This window comes from Pelodiscus sinensis, chromosome 6, assembly GCF_052426305.1.
Source record: "Pelodiscus sinensis isolate ZL-2025 chromosome 6, ASM5242630v1, whole genome shotgun sequence".
In the NCBI taxonomy this organism is placed as follows: domain Eukaryota; kingdom Metazoa; phylum Chordata; order Testudines; family Trionychidae; genus Pelodiscus; species Pelodiscus sinensis.
Genome location: NC_143057.1, coordinates 22390210 through 22412500, shown reverse-complemented (window position 1 = coordinate 22412500; position 22291 = coordinate 22390210). Strand labels below are relative to the sequence as shown.

Sequence of the window (22291 nt, the reverse complement as noted above, 5' to 3'; positions counted from 1 at the left end):
TTAAGGAGGCTTGCAATCTGCATTTGAAGTACAGGCAATTTTTTCAACCTCTGAAGACTACAGAAGACTTTTACAACATTAAGTAATTTTGTGGATTTTATTTTGAATATAAAATTATCTATTACATTCTTCTCCTAAAAAGGTATCAAGACTACCACCTTTGGCAAGTAAAGATAACACACTTTCCACATATTACGTTAAAAAAAAACAGGATAACTACATAGAGCCAGTAGGTGATTATAAGTACCAAAGACATTACATAATGGTAACATTTTTTTAATTGTTCCAAATACCAATATCATGAACATTTAAGAATTAATTAGTTCAGTCAAAGGATTAATAAAAATTCATTCAAATCATTATGTTTTTAAATACTGTTTTTTTTCTTTTTGCTCCAATTATATTGTATTAAGCAAGCTGTTAAACATGCAACATTTACTAACCTTTTAATGTTCAATAATATGTAAAGTCTTTAAAGAGGATTTTTTATTACAAGCCTATGCTTTAGATATTAATCAAGAAAATAATTACAGAGGAATTTTGAAAAATAAATAAATAAAAGCTGCATGCATATAACTATGGACTGTATATGTACTTTCAATGAGGCCCAATTAGTTGGAAAGCATTTGCATTTCAGTTAGTATAAGCTAACAAGACTGTAGGGAGACAATGCAATTCTACTATCAGGACAAGAAAGAATGCTGTTTTCCTGTAAGTATGAATTCCCAAAACTGATCATTTTAAAAATGTTACTGATCTTTACTATATTTGTTTTTCTAACATCTAGGAGTTCACTATAAATGTTTATATTAACTATACATGCAGAGTGTCCCACAGATCACTCTTGGGGAAAAAAGACAGCAGCGGGCGCAGATTAATTCATTTATACTGGAGATCTAATTACTTTATAATAATTGTTAATCGATGATTTAAAATGAGCACTCCTCAACTGTGGCTTTGGTCCTAAGACTTGATAAGATATAATTAAAACATGAGAAAACATAATTTTGATTTAAATATAACTGGTTACAACAGCAAAAATACATATATTCTAAAATGTGATCTGCTAACTGAATACACAATTTGTCTAGGTACACTTGATTGTCTTACTGTATAGTACCTGTAATTCCCAGAGTTCAGTTTGTTGAAGCTGTTAACAGATTCTGTAATCTGTAATGACAGTAAACTGGCCTTTGCTCTTCTCTTATTCACTATTCATTTTCAAGGCTCGGTTAAGTAGATAGCTGGGTTAAAGATCAGTAGTTTTTCATGTGACACACTCTGGTATTCATCTAATGACTTGTCAGGACAAAACTGTCCCTGTTCTTGCCAAAATAATAAAAATGGTCCTCCACATCGCATGACAATCAGCCCTTCCTTGTGTTGAAACAACCCATCTTATTTGATGAAGTTGGTTTATAGAAATTTTATAACTGAATAGCTGACATTGCTCCAATAAAATGGATGAATTTCCCCAAGTGAGATAAAATAATGCTACTGTCACTGAATTCTGAGTTCCCATTTTTTCCCACTCCAGCTCATTTGAAAAAGTGGGTTTTCACCATGAAAGCTTAAAATACTACATATACTTTTGTAGTCTCTAAGATGCCATAGGACTATTTGTTGTAACTAAAATAACGTATGCACAGTCTGTAATCAAACATGCTTGTACATTACTCAAGAATAAAAGTAAAGTTGTGGATTTACTCCTTATTGGGAAGAGGTCCTAACTTAATACTTGAGAATTATGCAAAAATAACATGTTCTTCACACTCATATAGGTGGCAATTCAATTTAGGAAATGTAATCCCCCCCCCCAAGAATAAAGTAAGGGACTTATTCTGTAATAACCAATATACTACAAAATGTTAACACATCTTAAGTGGGAGGGAAAAGGGAAGAATTAATAAAGGAAACTTCCTCTGAACAGATAATCCACCCAAATTTCCATATAGGCAGTAGCATGTTTTCTGTGAAACCTGCGCCACTGACTTTATAAAACATTTCCAGAGATTTAATGTAAGAAACTTCTGACTCATAACCAAAATCAGAATACACACATCCAGTTTATTATGTCATCTTCCACCAATAACACTGCGTAGTTTTAGACCTGCGTTCCAATTTCCCCATTGAATCCTCCTTATTCTTAGCTACAGTGCTATATATACACATTTAGAAGTCTATTTTTCCCTTTGATGTGCAAGCCTAACTCCTATTAATTGCAATAAGAACGTGGATACAGTAGAGGAACTAGTAGATGTATTTTTGCATGAATAGGAGTGATCAGGTAAAAAAAATTGTGCCAAATTTCTGGACAATCAAGGGGGCAGCAGAACTTCCACCAAATCATAGTCTTCAAAATCAATATTGTGTTTATATTTTAATTACAGGTGATATTTCAAAAAACCAATCACTACCAATAGTCTGTTCTATTCAGGTTCTTATCCCAGTGCTGGTTGTGGGAAATACCTGAATGTTTTCTAGAAGTGCTTTGCACAGTGTGACAAGCATCAAATATGGACATCTGTCTAACAATTTAACATGAAGTTACCAGTTTCTTAACAAGAAATGTGTTAGTAAAAAGCTGCAGTCCGTGGCAGGCCTTCCCATCACAACTACTGGAAATTCCCATCACAGCTGCAAGAATATAGAACACAATCATGAACACAAAAAATTGTGACATGCTACATACTAATACAACCCCATCATTATTAGTGAACTCTCAGCATGGTAAGTACACTGGGATATTAATCACTCATCCACTGTGTTGCAACAAGTTACAAAAATAAAACAATGATTAAATCTATAAAACAATCACCAAATCAAAAGAGGAAGGTGGGAGGAATGCACAACTCCTATAGCCACCACCTTGACACACGTTATGTTCTTGACATTTTAGATACAATCATGGTGGAAATTTTGATGGTTCAGATTTAGGAGCTATTATGCAAATTAACACTATGGGATACCAACAAAAGCATTTCTCATAGTGATAATTTTTATAAAACACTAACTCACGCTAATGTCACCTGAAACTGCACTCTATTGTAAGGGGGGAAATGCATCCTACATGCCTTGAGCAACTCTGTAGCAGAAGATGATTATGAGATGTCTCACTGTAAATTGCAAGTCTGGCATCACAGCAATATACAGGTGAGATGGTCAAAGACAGGCAGCTCTTCCCACGTCCACATGGGACTCACCCACATATGACAACTCAATAATGGAGGGCAAAGAGGTTTACAAAGCACAGATAACCTAATAACATCCTTGTACACATACATCATCTGATACTAAGCAGCAGCCATTAATTCAGTTAAATTAACACTAAATGAGAATGTACTTCTAACACAATATGCTAAATAATCATTTCTAATTTAAAATGGCACCATGGAGATTAACATGGATTTTTACTGATACTAACCAAAGAAACATGGATGACACATGGAAATACAAAATCTGTCCTCTTCCCCCACATGGCATTTTACCTGCCAAACCAAAATTTGGTGCAGCGCCATTTCATTACTTAACTATTGCTTTATTTTGCAGAAAGTCAGTAATGACCTGTCATTTGAGCATGTGAGAAATTTTCATCTGGCCTTCTTTTCAAGTGAAAAACCCATAAGTCTGCATGTTTGTCAACAAGCAACTAGGTTCATGTATTTTGAACCTATCTGATCAATTACTCATTGTGTTTATACAAAATCTTATGTGTACAAAAATGTTCTTTTGCATGCTCAAATTCTGTATGTATATATAAAACTATTTATTTCTTGAATCTACCGTCCACGATTGTTTGTTACCAAAAGCTATGTTTGGAAACCAAGAGATTAGGTTGGGATTCAAACCTCACTGGAGTCCACAGAAAGCTTCCCATTGACTCCAAGAAACAGACCCTGAAACAGGCTTTGAAACAGGCCCTGTTCATCTACAGGAAAAAATAACCATTCAATATCCTGAGGAATGGCAGAGTAATTCTTTAATTGTCTGGTAAAAGTGCCACTGCGGAAACTGAGCCCAACTCTTAAATGGGACCTTAAAGAATCTAGAAGGCCCGAAGTGGATAGATTAACGTCCCAAATAGTAACAAAATGGATACTGACATGAATATTACAAATGCATTTACCTTGTAAAACAAAGTATTTCACCAATCTGTTTTGCCTTCTTTCACCGGTAGGACATGAGTTCAGGATTCAATTATAACAGTCACAAGCTCCCTGTACTAGTGGATATCATAAATTATTTAAAGCACATCAGTCTACGTAGATAAATGAAAGAGAGAATTAAAATATCTTGATTTAAAAAGCAAATGCATCAGCACAGATTTAAGTCTGCTCACTCTGACTGTGGTATTATATGTGTGTACTTAAATACTTTAGAATATTTTTAGAGTTTAATTATGTAAATGAATTAAAGTTTTGCTGTTCTTTTCTCAGGTATTAATTCTAAAATCTTAGGATTCAGAATAATTTGTTCAACTCCAGAGCAGTAGAAGATTCTGACTTTAAGGCAACCATCCTAATGTATTTAGTTTTATTACACACATTCCTTTAATCAGACACTTCTATTAGGCTATTTCTTTGGTTCCTCCAAACAGCTTATAGGGCCCAATCCAGACAACGCTTATGATGCTACATTGTACCCAGTATCCATATATTTTAAAAAAAGGTCTGTTAGAATCATATATAACTAAACCAAACTGAACTCTAGATTCTTTAAGAATACTTATGTTTTAGATATCTGAAAAGGCACAGCACTTACAATCATGAGACTGAACAAAGAATCGCTGTTTTCCTAATTACTGACTCACAGTATAGAGCTGCTTGAGCTGCCCAGTGTCCTAGCAGGTCTCTGGACAATTAGCGAAAGCTGCATTAGCAGGAACTTCAGCAGTCTCAGTCTCACTTTTCTCTAGAGAGCAGGCGAATGATGAGTTCCATCACCTGGCCAGCAGCAGCCACAAAGTCACCTCAGGGACTTGGACAAAGAGATTCATCTGCTGCCTTGGCAGCTCTTAAAACATGCCTTACTAGCAGACAGTCACACTATCATATACAAGCACAAAGTTTTTTTTATTAAGGGCTGTTGTCTAAGTGACCTGTCACAAAGCTTCATAAAGCAGCATTAATACTGTGGGCCTAAATGAGATTGATCTTTGAGCTTCGTGGTCTCCTGTTGTCAACAGTGCATTATAAAACCAATACTAAATACTTTATAAACAGGTCTCCCTACAGTGTATTAGAAGAACAGTGCATATTTCATGCCCTATAGTTAGGTAGCCACATCTCCATCAGACAATTAAATAATTTATTAGCTATTCAGAAGTGCAAAAAGAGTCAATAAACTTTTGAATATTTACAAGCTTACTATTTTATTTGAAAACATACCTGCAAGCAAGGGATTATCTGACCTGCTGAGGACTGAAGACTAGAGAAACTGAAATTTGGTTCCTTATCTTTTCTACTGCCATATCACTCTGATCCTCAGCCAAGTCCCTGTGTGCCTAGTTCAAAAGGTTCTCCCTCATTTTCAAAATCATCAAGAAATTTGCTGTAACGTTGCTTCCGTTATTTTCTGTTTCCGCTTCTTTTATACATCATCAGCCTCCTTTCTGTCCCTTAGCACACTCTAGTCATTGTGCCTGCAAGACTCTATCATACAGGAAAGATAATGGAGCAGGTAATTAAGGAATTCCTCTTCAAACTTCAGGAAGACAATAAGGTGATAAGTAGCAGCCAGCATGGGGTTGTAAAGAATAAATCATGCCAAATCAATCTGATAGCTTTCTTTCATAGGATAACAAGTCTTGTGGATAAAGGGAGAAATGGTGGACATGGTATACCTAGACTTTAGTATGGCATTTGATATGGTCTCACATGACCTTCTTATCAATAAACTAGGCAAATACAAATTAGATGAGGCTATTATAAGGTGGGTCCATAACTACCTGGATAACCATTCTCAGAGAGTAGTTATTAACAGTCCACAATCCTGCTGGAAGGGCATAACAAGTGGGGTTGCGCAGGGATCTGTTTTGGGACTGGTTCTGTTCAATATCTTCATCGATGATTTAGATGATGGCATAGCAAGTACTCTTAATAAGTCTGCAGATGATACCAAGCTGGGAGGGGCTGCAACTGCTTTGGAGGATAGGGTCATAATTCAAAATGATCTGGACAAACTGGAGAAATGGTCTGAGGTAAATAGGATGAAGTTTAATGAGGATAAATGCATAGCACTCCACTTAGGAAAGAACAATCCATTTCACACATACAGAATAGGAAGTGACTGTCTAGGAAGAAGTACTGCAGAAAGGGATCTAGGGTGATAGTGGACCACAAGCTAAATATGAGTCAACAGTGTGACACTTGCAAAAAAAAGCAAACATGATTCTGGGATGCATTAACAGGAGTGTTGTGAGCAAGACACAAAAAGTCATTTGGTCGCTCTTCTCTGAGAAGATTAGGCCTCTGATGAAGTATCGTGTCCAAGTTCTGGGCAACACATTTCAAGAAAGATGTGGCAAAATTGGAGACGGTCCAAAGAAGAGCAACAAAAATGATTAAAGGTCTAGAAAACATGAGCTATGAGGCAAGGCTAAAGGAATTAGGCTTCTTTAGTTTAGAAAAGAGAAGGCTGAGAGCGAACATGATAGCAGTTTTCAGGTATCTAAAAGGATGTCACAGGTAAGAGGGGGAAAATTGTTCTCCTTGGCCTCTGACAATAGGATGAGAAGCACTGGGCTTAAACTGCAGCAAGGGAGGTTCAGGTTGGACATTAGGAAAAACTTTCTAATTATCAGGGTGGTGAAACACTAAAATAAGTTGCCTAAGGGGGTTGTGGAATCTCCATCACTGGAGATATTTAAGAGCAGGTTAGACTTAGGGATGATATAGGCTATGTTTGGTTCTGCAGGGGACTGGACTTGATGATCTCTCATGGTCCCTTCCAGTTCTAGTATTCTATGATTCTATTCACAGCATCTGTCATTTAGAGCCATCTTTCAGTATTTTTCCATCTTATTGACTCTATTTTTACCCAAACTAATATAGACTCATTTTTTTAAAAAAGACCATAAGTGACTTAAATGTGAAAAGAAAAAAAACTTTTAATATCAGTAATTCACTCTCCTGCTGAAAAAATCTGGCTGACCATTCTTTCAAAAGGTGCTGAACACTGACAGTTTCCATTCAAGACAATGGGATCTGAGAATGTTCAGTTACACTGAAAAAAAAATCAGGTCTTGTACATTTTTTTCCACATCTTGCACTGAGTCTTCTACTGTGCTACCATAACTACACAGTAAGAGACAGCAAGTGCACGTAAATGCTTACAGCACATTCTAATTGGCCCTATGTAATTTGCATATTTCCAGCGCTAATGGTATGAGAGCCATTTAATAGGTTAAGAGTATTATAACATTAACTATTATTGGGCAAACTAGCCTGTTATTTTCTAGTTAATCTTCAAGACAGTTTGTTTTGAGAGCGATCCAAACAGTTTTCTATATGAGAATTTCAAATTCATTATAACCTGTGTTTCAATTTTTCTGTCTCGTCCAAAACTATCAGAGAGGATTTATTTAACTCAAGCATCTTTAAGCTGGGAGTAGTTCCCAAACCTCAACAGGCATGGACCTATGTATAGTTTTGTGGGTGCCATGGTTTCGCATACTGGCCACATTAATACAGGATAGCAAGCATCTGCAACCCACAGCTGTGAGTGCTCCAGCCCGTAAGCACCCACAAAGTCTATGCCAATGCAAACCACTCTTCCCAACCCACATCTGAACCACACTGGTTTTCTTTAGGAGCCTGGGTTGATATATAGTCCTGAAACTGAAGCTTCTGGGTTCTTTCCATTCACACAATTAAAGAGTGCAGAGTAGAAATGGGGAAGTCAATTCTAAATGAGAAATGCAGTGAGCAAGATTGTTACACTTACTCAGAGCCCTTTATATGCCCACAACTCGCTAACCCTTCTACTGCTATCTTTCATCCTGCACTGGGCACCAATCAGAAGCTGTGAGAAACTGAACCTCCCCACATTATCACCTGACATCAAATTGCTTCTTTTCTCTCCTTTTAACCTAAAAACACAGCTTCCATGATGCTATGAGGAATGTGAACTCTCCTACAGATACCTTGAGAATTTAGCACAGACAGAAAGAAAAAAAGGCATATCTTCTTGACTGACCCACAGCATCCTGGAAACACGGCTGAGCTCAACTGTGGGAAAGGAAGGGCCAACAACGTCAAGAAAGCCACTGGATGTCTAGGACTGCTTTATAAAGAAAGGACAGGCATGGAAGTCAATTGGCTCACTCTCACCTCCCTCACAGCCAAAGGGAGGCAGAGAAAACTCTCTCAGAGGAACATTCCCTCATGCACTGAGATAGGGAAAGGCTCCAGGGGCTTCCAACCAAGCTCTTCAGAATCAAGTGGCTTGCTATCCCCATCAAATCCAATCTCCCACCTTCATACTGAGGGTATGTCTAGACTGCATCCCTCTGTCACCAGAGGGATACACATTAGGCAGGTCGACATTGCAAATGAGGCAGGGATTTAAATATCCTGTGCCTAATTTGCATAAAAATGGCTGCCGCGTTTTGCCAACTCAGCACTTTGTCGGCAAAAAGTGGCAGTCTAGAGGGGGATCTGCTGAGAAAGAAAGCCTTTTTCGACAGATCCTGTAAACCTCCTTGCAGGGATATTTAAATCCCTGTCTCATTTGCAATGTCGACCTGACTAATCTGAATCCCTCTGCCGACAGAGGGATGTAGTCTAGACATACTCTGAGGCTACGTCTACACTGGCCCCTTTTCCGGAAGGGGCATGTTAATTCCTACTTTAAAGTAGGAATAAGATCCTCCGGAAAAGGGCGCTTTTTCCGGAGGATCGGGGCCAGTGTAGACGCTCTTTTCCGGCTTTTCTAAAAGCCGGAAAAAAGCGGCGGACATTTTTATTTAAATGCCGCGGGGGATATTTAAATCCCCCGCGGATTTCCCTATTGCGATCGCTGAAATTAACATGCCCCTTCCGGAAAAGGGGCCAGTGTAGACGTAGCCAGAGAGATCAGGACAGCAGCAATGTGAAAGCTATCTATTTCAAATAGCAATTTTTATTTAATCAGTAGGTTATCTGTTATTGGGAGAGAACTAATTCATAGGCAAGAACTATTCCACAGATTACTACCAATGTATCTATTTCTTCCCATTTTCCCTCTTTGCCTTCATTCCTTGGATACCAGTAAAATCTTCTGCATAAAAATAATCAATCATGAGAACAAACTAGACCCATTTAGTGAAAATGATGGATTGCCATGATTGGGCCATAAAAAAGGAACAGATCAGTACCTTCTGCCCTTATTCTCCAACACTGTTTACCAAAAAGCCTTGCTAATCTGCTGCTGAACAAGTATCTCCTACAAGGCAATACTGCACTCTCTCTCCCTCTGCCACTCCACCACTAAAGCAGCTTCAGTGAGTTTTACACCTACCTCAGCAAATCAAATCTTGTATGGAATGAAATCAAACCACATTCCAGTATTTTGTTAATCTAAATTAAAGGGAAGTCTGGTGAGCATTTGTCAAGATTCAAAACCTATTGCAGACATCACATATTGTCTCTCTGTGACTGTTCTTAGCAACCAAAGACTTAGCATCTTACAAAGGGAAGGGGAAAAAAAACCTACTTTTTAAAGACACATAAGACTTGCCTTACATGTTTTTGCTTAAAGATTCCTTAGAGAAGTGTAGTAGGAACGTCTAAGCCCTCCTTTGAAGGAATAAAGATGTAGAACCTTTCACAAACATATCTTTACTGGACCATCTGTCTGGAATTGCAGTCAAACACTGAAAGCATTAACAAAACTAACAGAATAGTCAATCTCCACAAAATAATAGCATAATTTTTTTCCTTTGCTTGTCACCTTTAAAAGAATGAGGTATCTAGGTTTCAATATATATGACTGTTAATCCATATTAACCTCATTTACTTAACCTAACATGAAGGCAAGCCTTTTAAAAAGCAGCTAAGAAGAAAGGAACATCTAACTTTCAACCTTCTGGACAAAGCTCAAAGGGAAATTCCAGTCATTTAGGATGTGTCTACCTAGCACCCTTTCCTCACAATAAGCTACACAATTTGTGCTACGCAAATTGCATAGCTTATTTTGAGGTTATTTCAAAATAGCTTATTTTGAAATTTGGCGCTGTCTACACAGCACCAAATTTCAAAATAAAGCGCTATCCCAACTAAAGTTGTAAGTGACTAGTCAACTATCCAATAAGCATAAGCTTATTGGATAGTTGACTAGAGATGGGACAAGTTACATCCCCCCCCCCTTGCTGCCTCTATTAGAGAGAAGCAGCAAATGGGGAAGCAGGAGCTGGTGCTGGGAGGAGCCAACTTAAAAGTCAGTTCCCACCCAGCACAGTCTCCATGGGGCGCAAGGGAGGTAGAGGCACAATGGGAAACGGCACGAAAGGGCACTGAACCAGTCTCCGCTCAGGCAGGTTCTGCTGTGATTCTGCTTTTGAAATGTACCAGAGTCCCGGCAAGGAGTGCAGGGCCAGAGGAGTCCCCCCACTGGCCCCACACTCCCTGTGGGGCTTCTGCTTTTGAACTGTAGCAAGAGCCCAGAAGAAGCCCAGTTCAAAGGCAGAGGCGCCCTTGTCGACTAATTGAACAGTCAACGGAAATCCCATCGACTATTCGATTAGTTAATTAAACTAATTTAATAACCCTAATGCCAACAAATCCCTTAACCCTCGTTCCACTAGGGTTACAAGGATGCCGGATAAGCATAAGCACCAACAGTGCACCAATTATTACAAAGCATATTTCAAAATAATGGGAGTGCTTAAAGATGTAGAATTGCTATTTCAGGATACTTCCGGTATCCTGAAAAAGCCCTGCTATCACAACATAGCCTCACTATCCAATACTGACTAGCCTTTAAGAAAATATACAAACAATTTAAATTAAGTATGTTTAAGGAATATCTCTTGAATGTTCAGCTTTTCCATAGCTGTGCTTCTGATGGCCTCCTATGGATGCTATATTCTGTATATCTACCCCCAAAGAAAAAATTTCAGGAGGAAGAAATCCTGGATTGACGTTAATAAGCAAAGCACAATAATGGATTAACACTACATTTCAATATGGTTTTGTAAAAAAGTTTTCAGGTGATTGCAATTTTCATGTGTCTTCACTTTTAATTCATTTTATTAGTAGATAAAGCCCAACAATTTCAGAAGGACAACATGCATCCCTACTCATTACTAAAAAATGTTGCACCTCCAATCTCTCTCCCTCCCTTCTGTCATTAGCTTTGCAAACTCCTTGTTCAGAAAGTTCAAGTTTGCAAAACTTAATGATTCCTAAGGAGTTCACTGCGCTTTGCTTTATATTTAAGGCTTAATTCTGATCTTAGATAAAGCAAGAATGTTTATTTGGTAACATCATCTCTTGTGCTTGGGCACACCGGTATAGCAGCTCATTTTCACAAGACACGAAGCAACGGATGCTTCATTTCTTAGATAAGAACCAAATTTTGGCTATATAATTGTTTTTACAAGTGTATATTCTGACAGCTGCACTGAAGTAGCATTTTCTATTTTTTGTTTAATAAGATTTTAGTGTCCATTTATGGGGGAACTGAAAAATAGCTTCATTTTTATTACCAATAGTCACAGCATTTGTAATTTACATTAAAAGTAATGCCTAGGCCTGAGAGGTTCTAACCAAGCTCAAGCCCATTGTGTTACGTGCTGTACAGATAACGGGAGAGGCAGATGGTTCCCAGAAAGATTTACAACCTGAATAAACCGGGCAGACAAAAGATGGAAGAAAGGAAGTATTTTTATTCTCATTTTTACTGATAGGGCACTGAAACAGGCATAAAGATTTCAGAAGAATTAGCACCTACAACTGGGGCTAAATTTTCAACAGAGCTCAGTATGTTAAATGTTGAGATCTTTTGAAAAATCTGTCCATCAATATCATAATGGTTACAGGGTACTGGCCCTTGTTTACTTACCTAAATGGAGTGCACCTCTTTGAAGAGGAAGTGGGTTCAGTGGTGGATAATGAATACTTGAAAGTCCATCCATGAGTGCTTTAGAAAATGTGATACTAAGGGTGTTGCCAAGGTCATACACGAAGTCCATGACCGAGTAGGTATGTAAGCAAGTGACTAGTCAACTACCCAATAAGCCTAGGCCCAAAAAGTCGCATTCCCCCCGCCTTGCTACCTCTGTATCAGAGGTAGCAAGGGGTGGGGGAGCAGGAGCCAGTGCTGGGGGTGGGGGGGAGACAGCTTAAAACCCAGTTCCCCCCAACACCGCCTCCACAGTGCTGCTTGCCCACCCCCTCACTGCTGCTCTATCAGAGGCAGCAGTGCAGGAAGTGGACAGGGGAAGCTGCCATGAAGCAGCCACTGCCCACAGCAGGCCCAAGTTCACCACAGGCAGAGGCTGCTCCTGCAGCAGCCTCTGTCCACGGAGGGTCCCAGCGAGTAGCTGGAACCCCCTACAGACAGGGGCTGCTGCTAGAGAAGCCTCTGACTGCAGCCAGCCCAAGTCACCACAGACAGGAGCTGCTCCAGCCAGGCAGGCAGCCCGGCTCAGTCCTGGATCGTGTCGGGTCCAGGACCTACCTTTGCAGTTTAAATGCAGTAGGAGCTGAACTGCCTGCATACCCAGCTCCTACTATATTTAAACTGCAGAGCCACAGTGGGGTAGCTCCTAGACCCGGCACGAGCCAGGACTGAGTGCCTTCCCTTATCGACTAATTGTGTCATTGATAAAAATTCTATCAGCCACACGATTAGCCAATTAATTGCCTCTTAACATTCTTAATCCATCCTTGATCCAAACTTCTAAGTACTAAAATCCAATTTTAATCACGAGGGTCATCCTCTCTCTTCATCCTTGTTTTAGCCCTGCAGTGGCTACATAAATCCAAAAGAGCAAATTCACTAAATGGGCAACTAGGATAGCAGAGAACTAGTACTGCACTTCCAAGTCTCAGACAAATACCACATACATTTAACCACCAGGTTTAGGGTAACAACACACAGTATTTTTAAACAATCATGGAAATATTCATGTTTTTCTTCTACTTCCCAAACAGTTCTAATGCACTGAGTGGTTTATGACTCAGTAAAATCAAGACTACCATAGCATATTGACAGGAATTAGAACAGTGTAAAAATTGTTGTCGGACTGTCTTCTGAACCCCTCATATGACATGACCTAACCACATCTAATGCATGATTTGGTCCTGACTCTTTGGAGGACAAAGTACCGTAAGTGGCTGAAGTGCTTTATGTAGTAGCACCACTGATCTTGCTTCCTAGTCTAGGAAAAAAAGCAGGTAATGTTGGCATGTAAACAAAAAGTAAGCCTGAGAAACTGAAGGTAATAGTTTATTAACACTATTAAAAACATTAGAATACATTTCACTAGAATCTGAAATAAATTTCTAGTGAATGTCTATATAAATTTGATTTACCAGTTTTACTGAATAAGTGCCACAGCTGACAGAACATGTTACTATAATAAATTGTTATTAAATAACTGTAAATCTTTTTCACGACAACTTCTAATAAAAATGTATGTGCAGATATGAATATTTTTTGAGAAACATTTTTCACATACCGAAAAACAAATTATAAAAAACTTACCACGCTACAGTATCACTCAAAGCATAAATGGGGGTATAAAATTCACATAAATAGTGCTTAATCTTCTGTAGTTTAATGCTACCCATTGTGTCAGAACAAATTACACAGTAAGGGAGGATGGCAGAAGTACCATCCTTCAGGGCTTTTTTATGTTAACTCTTCTTATTTTTGGTACTGAACTTGAGTTCTGAGTACGCAATGTATCATCCGAGCAATACATTTACAAGGCAAATATCAGTAAATATTGTTAACTGTACATCTGCCTCCTCAGAACCTTTCCTTAAGAATTGGATACTCCTGAAATTAAACCAATACAGGCAACACTTAATTTTAACTTGTGTTCCCTTTGATGTGCAGCAGATGGACATTTACAGTAATCCATTACTGCAGAAATCAGCTGAAGAGCTATTTGCTCATTCCAAAACTTCCCATACCTTATTTAGCCTTTACAAGATTTCATTTGTCAAAGTGCAGACACAGCGCTGATGTCGCATCCAATGGTGCTTTGCTATAGTCAGGATGAGCTGCAGCAAAGCGACAGGCCCCAGAGTACCTCGCTATGGAGTGTGATTGCTTCCACTGCCTCCTGGGATAGGTAAATTATTAACTGACACTTTCTCAATTGAAGAACTGTCTAAGATAAACCTATTAAAACTGTTAGCCTACAGAAAGCATCACACTGCTGGTTTGTTAAATCTTTGTCAAAGTCATCATGGGGTTGATCTTTTAAAAATATTTTCAGAGTTTTAGATAGATACAGAGTCAACATAAGTTATTTGTAAAAATATGAATTATGAAATGGAAGTTTGCCTGCCTCTTGTTTTAATGACATTTATAGGACAAACTGAATCTCATAGTTAGAGAAGGTTCAGTAGATGGAGAATGATATACAGAAATGATAAAAAGCCTAACTATCATAATTACAAACATACTAATATATACGTTATTTCTCATATGAATCTATTTAATCCCGGAAACATACGGCTATGCTAACAACCCATTAGGGCTAACAGTTAAGTCCAAATGGCTTTTCTTCATACACAGCTCGCTAACTAGCAAATTTCTGCTCTGGCCCAAATGCAAAACTGCTATTGACACACCCTCTAACTTGAGCATAGAAGAAAACCCACTCTGTCACCCCATATTCAATCACATTTGCCAAAATATGGTCAGTGAAACGCTGTGTGTAATTAAAATGGTCTTCAGACAGGGAGAAGAGAATGCATCTAGACATTAGGGGTATAGGTGGAGACAATAGGAAGCTTTTTCAACTGAATACATTTTCTACCAGATTCAGCATGAGACTCAGAGCCAGGAGCTCCTGCATTCCCATCCTGGCCACTCTTCTGACAAAGAGTACAGTCACGGGCAAGTTTTATAGGACCACATTTTCAAACATGGACTCTAATTTAAACTACCTGAGTTTCTGGGTGTCTGATTTCAGACACCTAAGGGCCTAATTTGCAGAGCTGCTGATCGGCTACAGCTCCCCTACTGACTTCCATCACAAACTTGGGTGTTCAGCAATTTTAACAGAGCTCAAACTGGGTACCCAAAAATGGAGGCATCCAAAATTAGAAGACATTTCTGAATATGTGATCTTTAATTCTGTGCAATTAGGTATCTGTAATATGGGGATAACGCTTACTCTGCTTCATAATGCTTGCAAAATAAACACTTTGTAATTGAAATGGCAGATATTTTTAAAAGCATATTAAGGAACTGGCCTTTACGCTTTACAGGAACACAAGTGGATGATAGACAAGGTTAAGAGAAATATTCAAAAGCATTAATGCAGCTTCTGTATATTAATATATGTATGTACTAACAGACTTACTGTGTGGGTGCAAATATGTACAGTACAGTCCTGCTAAAATTTGTCTTTCCCTATAGGAAGGGAGTGTGTGTGTTTTTACAATAACTCCGTTTTATAAAGTGGCATTCACCTTGCAGGTAAGGAGGATTTTTAAGGGCACGGGACTGTTATGTGCTTTGAAATTATCAAAATGAATATGAAACAGTATGTGTAAAATAAAGACAGGTAAGCAAATTACAAGGCTGTAATTCAATCCAGGGGCTCTGGCGACGACATAAACCACAAGATGCATGGCCTCTATAGTGTGTATAGACAGCATAACCTGGAGACGAATTACTCACACAGGCACACACACTGCAAAAACAAGCCTGTTTTTTACTTTTATATTTAATACCATCCAAATCCAAGTCTCACTCCCACATACACTTATTCCCACTCCCCTTACTACTCCTTCAACTTTTCCTTTACCCTACTTATAACCTGCCAAATGATTCCAGCTCTAGCTACCTTTAACCCCTGCAAGGGAAAGACATCAGCAGATATGCAAAGGGCTATCAACAAAATGATTAAATCTTAATATTCCAATTCCACTCTTCTTGAATCTCTCCACAAAAGCAGCCTGCAGCTTTTCCTTCTCCACTGGCAGTATTTCTTTGCCCACTGCCACAGCATTTATTTTTTTAACCATTCCGAAAGTTATACTTAGCGGTCAGAGGGGCTATTCCTCACCACGACGACCGCAGCACTTTGGCCATCGAAGACTCTACCTAGGCAGGGATAGTCAATTATTTTGTGTTAAGGTCCAGAGGTCTTGGTCCAAGTATAGTCAAGTTCCTGACTCCAAAAAAAAATAACCTCAACAAATAGATAGTCAAAAATAAAATCAATAAAAAAATTTCAGTGTCCATTCAAAACCGGCTGGTGATCCAGATTTGGCTCATAGTCCACCTACTGACTACTCCTACTAAATCCTATTGGTTTTAGTAGGAGTAGTCAGCCTACTGACTCCATTATATAATAAAAAGTTGTGACATATCTTCTATGAATTTTAATCAGTTAATTTTCATAACTCCTGGGAGTGACATCACAATTGTTTATTACATGGCTTTTACTTTACCACATAAACTTCCCTGTACACAACACTCAGCAGTTAATTATGTTTTTGCATTAAGAAATTATTCACAAATAATAAAGCAAAACTGAACATATCCTAATACCTATAACACAGTGCTGGCCTGACGACCCATTTCTTTACACACTACAGTTCCACAAGGTATATCAGAAAGCGAAATTACTCACCTTCGTTCAGTAACTGTCGTTCTTCGAGATGTGTCCCCCCGTAGGTGCTCCACATTAGGTGCCGGGCTTGCCCTGGCACCACAAGACGGAGATCTTTAAAGCCGTAGTCAGCTGGAACGCGCATGCACGGGGGGGGGGGGGCAATCTAGCGGCGTTCGCGCTCTCCCGCCCTGCGCGATCCAGTCTCAACCAGTTCCTCGGAGCCATCTCAGGATCTGCAAAAGAGAACAGACTCCAAAGCGGGGAGGCCGGGTGGGTAGTGGAGCACCCACGGGCGGGGGAGGGGAGAACACACATTTCGAAGAACAACAGTTACTGCACAAAGGTGAGTAACTTTGCTTTCTTCTTCGAGTGATGTCCCCGTGGGTTCTCCATATTAGGTGACTCAGAAGCAGTACCCACCCAAAGAAGGCGGTGGGATTCGGAAGTCACTGTGTATGTAAGGAAGAAAGCACTGCGGTATCCACAGAAGTATCTGAGGACCTTCTGGAGTTAATGGCATAATGTTTAGCAAATATGTCGAAAGAAGACCAGGTGGCCGCCCTACAAATATTGGCAAGAGGGACACCTTTAAGGAATGCAGTAGAGGAGCCTACTGCCCTAGTGGAATGGGCTTTAAGGCATTGAGGCAAGGGAACATTATGTAGGGCAGTGGTCTCCAACCTTTTTACACCCAAGATCACTTTTTAAGTCTCAGAACAGGCGAAGATCTACTGTCCCGCCCCTTCCTTGAAGCCCCGCCTACATTACATGAGGAAATCTAATGTAAATGCACTGCGCAGGTGTGCAGTTCAGAGAGGGCTCAAGAGCTACTCTTGGAGCCCCTGAGATCTACTGGTTGGTGACTACGGACGTAGGGTATAGCATTGTGATATACAGGAGACAATTAGCTTAGAAATTCTCTGGGATGAGAGGGGATGTCCTTTGCATTGTTCTGCTATGGAGACTAATAACCATCAGTCTTACAAAAGGACCTAGTGCACTGCAAGTAAAACGCTAAGGCCCTGCATACGTCTAATGTGCGAAGGGTGGCCTCGAGAGGAGATGCATGAGGTTTTGGGTAAAAGGCCGGTAGAACTATACGTTCATTAAGATGGAATTGCGAGAAGACCTTAGGGATGAAGGTCGGGTGGTGTCTCAGATAACACTGTCCTTTTTTAAGACAGTGTATGGAGGCGACGCCATCAGTGCAGAGATCTCGTTTGCTCGGCGCGCCGACATGATGGTGATCAGGAAGACCAGCTTCTGGGTGAGGGTTTGGAGAGGTATGGTAGCCAGAGGTTCGAATAGCCGTGTTGTCAAAGCAGAGAGTACCAATTCCAAATTCCACAATGGTGTGGGGGGACATACAGGAGGGTTTAGATTCATTAAACCTTTAAGAAATCTCTTCGTGAGAGGGTGAGCGAAGAGCGAAATTCCCCCTATTGGCTGTCTAAATGCAGTTAGTGCCACGAGATGGACCCTTATAGACGCTAAAGCCAGTCCGTTTTGTTGTAGATGCATCATATAGTCCAAGATGAGAGGAATCAGGACAATTTGAGGGTTGAGGTTGCGGTCGGAACACCAGGAAGTGAAACAACGCCATTTGGACAGGTAAGTAACACGTGTATTTTGTTTCCTACTATGTATAAGAACATTCTGAACACTATCGGAGCAGAGGGCTTCAGAAGCATTCAGCCAACTAGGTACCAGGCTGACAGGTGCAGTGTGTGTAGTTGGAGATGAAGGAGGTAGCCTCACTTCTGAGTCAGGAGGTTGGGGTGCTCACGAGCAGTAGTCGATATGGTGGATGTTGTGCCAGGCGCATTAGAATTGGGTACCAATGCTAGCGAGGCCATTTGGGTGCTATGAGGATGACCAAGGCTTTGTCAGACTTGATCTTCTGAAGGACTTTGAAGATAAGTGGGATAGGGGGAAAAGTGTACATGAGGGGACCGCTCCAATCAAGAAGAAAGGCGTCCCCTAATGAGTGGTGACATAGGCCTGCCCTGGAACAGAAGCGGTGACACTTTCTGTTGGCGGCCGTGGCAAAAAGGTCTATTTGAGGGAATCCCCAGAGGCAAAATGCAGAGTGAAGTACATGGCAATCAATCTCCCACTTGTGTTGTGTCACAAAATTCCTGCTGAGGGAATCGTGTTGTTGATGCTAGGTAAGTAGGAGGCCATGAGTGTGATACCGTTGGCAATGCACCAATTCCAAAGTCGGGTTGATTCCGCACAAAGAGAACGGGATCGTGCACCCCCTTGACGGTTGATATAGAACATGGTGGCTACGTTGTCCGTGAAAATGGCCACAGTGGAATTGCGGAGGTGTGTACGGAAGTGTCTACAAGCGTTGGTAACGGCCCTCAGCTCGAGAAGGTTTGTGTGTAAAAGTGATTCCTGAGGAGACCAACGACCTTGCACGGCTAGGTTGCCCATGTGAGCACCCCAGCTGATGAGAGGCATCAGTGGTGATGTGGACGCGCGGTGACGGGTACTGGAAATGCGTGCCAGAGAGTAGATTGTCACCTACTTTCCACCACTGGAGGGAAGACTTGACCGTGGTAGGAACGGATACCCATTTGCCCAAATTGTGCGTTACGGGATCGTATATTGTGGTTAGCCAATGCTGTAGTGCATGAAAGTGAAGCCTGGTGTGAGGAACGACATAAGTAGTGGAGGCCATGTGACCCATTAACTTGAGAACCGTTGCTACTTGCAGTGAGAAACTGTAGAGAAGCTGATCCAGTAAGTTCTGCAGTGTTTGAAATCTGGGTAGAGGTAAGTATGCCCTCGCCATGACTGAATCGAGGAGCGCACCTATGAACTCGAGTGTCTGGGTAGGTACTAGGGTGGATTTGTCCTCATTGAGAAGAAGACCCAACAAGAGGAAAGTGTCGATCGTCATCCGGACCATGTGCGAGGCCTCCGAAGAGGAGCGTCCTTTTATCAGGTAATCATCGAGGTAAGGATAGATGATGACTGACATGTGTCGCAGGTAAGAGGCCATGACTATGAACATTTTCGTAAAAACTCGTGGTGCGGTGGTGAGACCGAATGGGAGTACTCGATATTAGTAATGGTCCTCCCCTATTGTGAAGCGAAGAAATTTCCTGTGAACGGGATGGATTGTCACGTGGAAATAGGCGTCCTTGAGGTCAAGAGCAGTAAACCAACCCTACAGGGAGGGATGTACATCCCCAGTGATCTCAGGGTTGTTCTCGTGTCCTTGTTGGAATGTAAGGCTGAGTCCGTCTTATCCCCAAAGAGAGAATCTTTCTCAAATGGTAAGTCCTCTACTTTGGACTGAAGCTCTTTAAGTACCCCTGCGGACTGGAGGAGCAATGCCCTGCGCATAACAACTACGGTGGTTGTGGTACGCACTGCAGTGTCTGCCACATCCATAGCGATCTGGAGGCTAGTACGAGTAGAAGCATAGCCCTCCTGGACTATTGACTTTAGAAGGGGTCTCTGAAGGGGTAACTGTTGAAATTATGGTTTGACAAGTGCGCCAGATAATTTGAGATCCGGAGGAGTAAAGTTGAAGAGGTATATACTTTCCTCCCAAATAAATCGAGCCTCTTTGAATCCTTGTCAGCAGTGGCAGACTTATATTGAGGCGTCTTCGCGCGCTGCTGGGCTGCATCGAGCACCAGAGAATTTGAGTGTGGATTTGAGTGAGAAAACAAGAATTCAGAACCTTTTGGGGGCACAAAGTATTTCTTATCAGCCCGCTTGTTAGTGGGGGGAACAAAGGCAGGAGTCTACCAGAGTTCATTAGTTAACAGACTCGTCCAGAGGTATGGCTAATTTAGTAGAGTGAGCAGACTGTAAATTCTTTAAGAGACTATGTTGTTTGTCCTTAACTTCTGTTAGCTGGATCTCCTGAGAGACTGCTACTCTCTTGAAAAGGTCCTGGAACTGCCTCAAGTCGTCTGGTGGTGAGGTGTCTCCAGGGATAACAGCATCGTTCGGAGAAGAGGATTGTTCCATGGGAGAAACTTCAGGAGGTTGCGACTGAGTGGAAGGTTGTTCCTGGAGAAGAGGAGATGGGCGAGTGGCGGGCAAGGCTTGGCTGGCAGGTGGAATAGAAGGAGAATGTCTGGAAGAAGAGCAAACCATTATCGAATGTGGAGGCGATCCAAGTGAGTAATGACTTGTGCGGTAGTGAGGCGATAGATCTCTGTGATAATGGGAATGGTGGTAACGTTCCCGGTAGCAATGGGAGGAGCGGGATAGGGAGCGAGTATAACAACGACGAGCCGTGTAATCGTAGTGCGAAGACCACCTTCTCAATTTAATAGATGGAGAAGGGGAGTATGATCTGCGCTGTAATGGCCAAGGCGAGGCTGAAAAATAGCAGGAGGAACCTCGATGTTGTCTAGGAGGTGTCAAAAAGGGAGATGGCAGTCTGTCCGGTGAGGAGTACCTTGTAGATCGCCATGGTGCTCTCCTGCTCAATGGAGAAGGAAGAGATGGAGACGGAGCAGGCGAGAATACAGGCACTGGAGAGGCCAGAGAGGGGCTACGGATGGGGTGCATCTTAGTACATGCTTTGGTAGCTGTGCATTCTGGTGCCGAGGCCGGTGCCATATGCGTCGGGGCCGAGGCTGGTGCCGAGCGATGTTTCTTGGCACGGGAATCACGTGCCGGGTGCGTGGAGGGTGGCGCCGATTGGATTTGAGTCGGTGCCGGCACATCCTGAGGCAGTGCCGTAGGTTGTCGGTCCTGAGAGTGAGGGACCGGTGCCAGAGTCTCATCTCGAGCTCGTGAAGGTAGAGAATGGTCCAGCACCAAGCTCGGTGCCGGTAGCTCCTGCGCCGGAGTTATTAAGTCCCCTGAAGAGGATGATTAAGTAGATGCAGCGCATGACGGTACCAAGGGCAGCCTCGGTGCTGATGAAATAGCCGGTGCCGATGGCTTCGGTGCCGGGGGAGCTTTTCGCGCCAGAAAAGTGTCAGTCGCATGACTGGGTGCTGAGGACACTGTTTTACGCGGTTTCAAAGCGGGACAAGCGCTTGAAACTGCCGTGTCGGACTTAGATCTCTGAGTAGCTCTACCCTGACACGTTAGAGGGAAAGATCTACTCAGCGACGGTTCTGGGCCTCTTAGGGGGAGCCCTTGATGGAGAGGAGGCGTTCCGTTTCTGAGGCTGGTGCGCGTCCCAAGTTGGGGAGGCTGGCGCAGGCAGTTGAAGGACCTTATGAAATAAAATCATACAGAGCCTTATTTTGCAGTCTCGGTGGGCTCTTGCTGTGAGCTTGGAGCAATGAGCGCATTTTTGCGGAACATGGCTCTCCCGCCAAGACATCGTATACACGCCGCGTGGCCTCAGAGATGGGCATGGGGTCTTTGAATGAGGAGCATTTTTTGAATCCGGGAGAGCCCGGCATCTTGAGGGTTCTATTACCCATGGCTACGAAGTTTATGCCGCTGGTCCGTGCTTTCTTATTTTGTTCTTTTATTTCTCTTTTTCGTTATTCTCTGTTATTATTCCTTTTTTTT

At 41.4% G+C, this 22291-nt stretch overlaps 1 protein-coding gene across 2 annotated transcripts in view; it reads right to left on the bottom strand.

Moving 5' to 3' along the window:
• BNC2 (basonuclin zinc finger protein 2) overlaps positions 1–22291 on the bottom strand; it is a 474676-nt gene that overhangs the window by 338507 nt on the left and 113878 nt on the right. Inside the window, exon 1 of one of the 2 annotated variants that reach the window (XM_089779189.1) lies at positions 16805–16958. The exons of the other annotated variant lie outside the window; for it this stretch is intronic. The gene's annotated coding sequence lies outside the window, so the exon portion shown is untranslated. Of the gene's footprint in view, positions 1–16804; positions 16959–22291 lie in introns of those variants that run through there. 2 annotated transcript variants of the gene reach the window in all.